We start from the raw sequence: 4,644 nt of genomic DNA, 5'->3' as shown, positions 1-4,644 counted from the left end.
AGTCCAGGTATACCATTTGTAACTGAATGAGGACAGTAATGTCAGCTGAGTACTTGTAACATCCAACCGTTTACAGTGCATTGATCTTGAGCAGCTTCAGGCTGAATTTGTCTCCCAGGACAAAAGGAGGTTAGACCCCCAGGGAAGGAGAGACTAACTACACATCTTCCCAGACTTACAATGGCATTATGTCTTTATAAACCCATCGTAAGCTGAAAATACCATTCAATCAAAAATGTATTTAATACACCGAACCTACTGAACATCACAGCTTAGCCCAGCCTACCCTAAAAGTGCTCAGAACACTTACATTAGCGTACGGTTGGGTAAAAATCATCTAACACAGCCTCTTTCCTGGCTGGAACCATGGAAGGTGCTGAGGAGAAGAAAAAGAAGTTTCCTGCTGTGCCACAAACCCTTAAGAAAAAGCGGAAGAATTTCTCAGAGCTTAAGATCAAGCGCCCGAGAAAGAAATTTGCCCAGAAGATGCTTTGAAAGGCAAGGAGGAAGCCTTATCTATGAAAAAGCTAAGTACGATCACAAGGAATACCAGCAGATGTACAGAACTGAAATTCGAATGGCTAGGATGGCAAGAAAAGCCGGCAACTTCTACGTACCAGCGGAACCCAAATTGACATTTGTCATCAGGATCAGAGGTATCAGTGGTGTGAGCCCAAAGGTTCGAAAGGTGTTGCAGCTTCTTCGCCTCTGTCAGATTTTCAATGGCACATTTGTGAAGCTCAACAAGGCTTCGATTAACATGCTGAGAACTGTGGAACCATACATTGCATGGGGGTACCCAAACCTGAAGTCAGTAAATGAATTGATCTACAAGTGTGGTTAGATCTACAAGTGTGGTTATGGCAAAATCAACAAGAAGCGAATTGCCCTGACGGATAATGTGTTGATTGCTCGATCTCTTGGCAAATACGGTATTATCTGCATGGAGGATCTGATTCATGAGATCTATACTGTTGGAAAACGTTTCAAAGAAGCAAACAACTTCCTGTGGCCCTTCAAATTGTCTTCTCCACGAGGTGGAATGAAGAAAAAGACTACCCATTTTGTAGAAGGTGGAGATGCTGGCGACAGAGAAGACCAGATCAACAGACTTATAAGAAGGATGAACTAAGGTATCTACCATGATTATTTTTGTAATCTGGTCAGTTAATAAACAATGACTGCTTTCAAATTGAAAAAACAAAATCATCTAACACAAAGCCTATTTTCTAATAAAGTGCTGAATATCTCATGTAACTTACTGAATACTGAAAGTGAAAAAGAACAGTTGTATGGGTACCGAATGCTTGTAAGTGTATCCATTGCTTATCCTTGTGATTGCATGGCTGGCTGGGAGCTGTGGCTGCCACTGTCCAGCATCATGAGAGTGTCGTGCTATGTATCAGTAGTCCAAGAAGAGATTAAAATTCACAATTCAAAGTTCAGCTTCTAGTGAATGCATATTGCTTTGGCACCATCGTGGTCAAAAAATCGTAAAGTCTAGCCATCGTAAGTCGGGACTGTCTTTATATCTTTTCCAATTCAGAAGTGAACCCCCCTGCCCCAAGCAGCTCCCGCTCAGGGACACTGAAATCTCTGAAACACTAGCTTATGGAGTCTTGAACTTCTTTACACTGGAAGCAAACTGTTAGCCATAAAGGTTTTAAAATGCAAATAAACAGAAATAACCAATTTGTTTCTATTTTAATATATAGGATATGGATAAGAACGCCAAAAGGTATCTGGAACCCTGTCCCAACTGTGATTTCTTTCTCCACTATGGGCAGATTTTCTAAAAATATCAGGTTTATTGAGGTATAATTTACATGTAATAAAATTCTCCGTAGGTTTGATTTTGTTGAGACACAAGACAACTCTTCTTCAACTATCTTACTGGACACTTGTGCAAAGGCCATTCAGGCTGCACCACAAATTGTTGATGAAATTCAGCTTCCCACACCACAGCGGTCTATGCTGGAATGGAAGGAGCATCGTATCAGTGGCCCAGGTGGAATCCTGAGACCAGCTAATTCCATTATATTCCTGTCATTTTTGCCACCACCAGAAAATGTAGTCTGTCTTGCCTCCCAGTCCCAGTACTGTTTGCTCTGGGCCTCCTAACCTCCATTTCCGCTCTCTATCCAAACTTTCCTTCCAACTGCAGCTTGCATTCCTTTGTAAATGACTCCCCTGTCTTTAATGCTGATGTAGTCATTAATGGAGTTGCACGGTGCACATTTTGCCTGCTGATGGGTTTGGAGAGTCCCTTAGATATGTGTCCAGTATTACAAGCATACATGCATCCTCCCCATGACCCCTCTCCTTCCACACACTCTAGAATGTTCTTCCCTGATAGTGTGTAAGCTCCATGGCGGCACAGATTTTTGTTTTGTTCACTAATGTGGACCAAGTAACCAGAACAGTGCCCCTCCTAGAGTAGGTATTCCATAACTATTAGTTAAATGAATGAAGTCTTTGGGTATTCTTCAAAAAATATATGGTTATATGCTAGTATAAAAATAAATGATTAAAAAATTCCCTTTCCCTCATGGAGTTAACATTCTCATGTGTGAGTGTTAGAAAAGGCCAGACACCAGGAATGTAAACATTGTACTATGGGGAAAATAAATCAAGCTAAGGAAATAGAGAGTTACTGGTAGTGTTTTGGTTATTTTAGGTAGAGTGGGCAGGACAGTCCTCTTTGGGGAGACAAATTTGGACAGAGTATTGAGTGATGTGAAGATTTTGGACATGAAGAGATTTGGGAGCAGGCAAGGGTAACAGAAAGTATAAAGGTCATGAGATGGGAGCATGTTTTGCGCATCTGAAGGAGAGAGAAGAGTGGGAAATGTTATCAGGGAGATGAGCAAGGGCTGTATTGTGCATGTCTTATAGGTTATGCTAAGGATTTTGAATTTTATTTAAATGTGATGGAAGCCATGGGAGAGTTTGGAACAGGAAAATCACACAATCTCATTTATAGGATTAAAAGATCACTGAGTAAAAGTCTACTTGGTGAAGAGACCAGCAAGGAGACTATTGCAGCATCAAGTGAGGGATGATGGTGGATTGAACTGGGATGGTGGCAGTGGAGGGGAGCTCAGGTTCTGGATATATTATGAAGGTAGAGTTTTGAAGGTGGATTCCATGTGGGTAAGGGAAAGAGAGGAATTAAGGAGGGGCGCTAGGTTTCTTAACTGAGCTGGGATATCCTTTTTATTGTAAGTGTTTCCTCAGGGAAGAGAGTGAACTGATGCATTTTAGGAAAATATTTATTCTGCTTCCCTGCAAACTCAAAAGAAAATGGTTATTTAAAAAAAACAGTCTACCTTTTTTTCTTTTAATATTTTTTATTTTGAAAAATGTCAAGAAGGTGAAAAAATAGTACAATGGACAACTATATACCCTTCGCCTACATCCATTAATTGTTTATATTTTATTGTATTTGTTCTCTCTCTCTCCATATATATACACACGAACACATACAATTTTCCGTCTGATGCATTTGAAAGTATATTGCAGACATCATGAAGCTGCACCCCTAATATTTCAACATATATTTACTGATAACAAGGAAATTTTCCTACACAAGCACCAGACCAGAGACATTTAACATTGATACAATGCTATTAATCTAATATGCAACCCATATTGAAATTTTCTGTTGTACAAATAATGTTTTTTCTTTTACCCTGAGTCAACCAAGTCTCATTCATTGCCTGAAGTTATGTTTCTTTAGTTTCCTTTAATCTGGAGAAAGAGTTGGCAAATTTTTTATTAAAGGCTCAGATAGCAAATATTTTAGGCTTTATGGGCCACATATAGTCTCTGTTGCAACTGCTTAGCTCTGCTATTACAGAGCAAAAAGAGCCATTGACAACCTGATGAGTGTGGCTGTGTGCCAATAAAACTTTATTTATGGACTATGAAATTTGAATTTCATATACATTTCATGGTTCATGAAATATTATTCTTCTTTTGATTTTTCCCCAACAATTAAAAAATATAACCATGGTCTGCTTGTGGGCGGTACAAAAACAAGCTGCATTTATCCATTGGCCTATAGTTTGCCAATCGCTGATCTAGAACAAACTTCTCACCTTTTTATTGTCTTTAATGACACTGACATTTTTGAAAAGTCCACGCCTGTTGTCATGTTGAATGTCAAAATCAGATTAGTCGGATTGTTTCTTCGTTATTAAATACAGGTTAGTCATTTTTGCAAGTACGTATTCAGGTGGTGGTGTGTCTTTCTCAGTGCCTCACAGGTCAAGAGGTATATGTGATATCGGTTTATGCTATTATTTGTGATGCTCCCTTCTTTTCTCTAATTCAGTTTTGTGAGCATAAAATGTGACATTCTTATTGATCTGACCATGTCCATATACAGAGAACCTATAAACATTGGAATTCATAATGAGAAACCAACGGGTACCCAATAGAAACACAATTATATGGGGAGATGATCAACCACCATGAACCTTGTGCATTGTTGATGGCATACTGTTAGTAAGAGACAGACATTTTCAAATGAATGAAGAGTTTTATGACATTATTACTTTTACTTTGTTTTATTAAAAAATTAAAAAAAATCATATACAGAAAATTGGGCCAGTCACATGCCTCTATTCATGGTATACTATT

At 38.8% G+C, this 4,644-nt stretch overlaps 1 pseudogene across 1 annotated transcript; it reads left to right on the top strand.

Annotated features, from left to right (window-relative positions):
* The first annotated feature begins 294 nt into the window (after positions 1 to 294).
* On the top strand, positions 295 to 1,176 carry LOC307187725 (large ribosomal subunit protein uL30-like; annotated as a pseudogene). The gene has a single exon. The product of its transcript is annotated as a large ribosomal subunit protein uL30-like (transcript).
* The last annotated feature ends 3,468 nt before the right edge of the window (positions 1,177 to 4,644 follow it).

The sequence above is a fragment of the Stenella coeruleoalba genome (assembly GCF_951394435.1).
Source record: "Stenella coeruleoalba genome assembly, chromosome: 6".
Taxonomy (NCBI): Eukaryota; Metazoa; Chordata; class Mammalia; order Artiodactyla; family Delphinidae; genus Stenella; species Stenella coeruleoalba.
The sequence above is the reverse complement of the archived record's forward strand: the minus strand, read 5'-3'. Positions and strand labels throughout refer to the sequence as shown.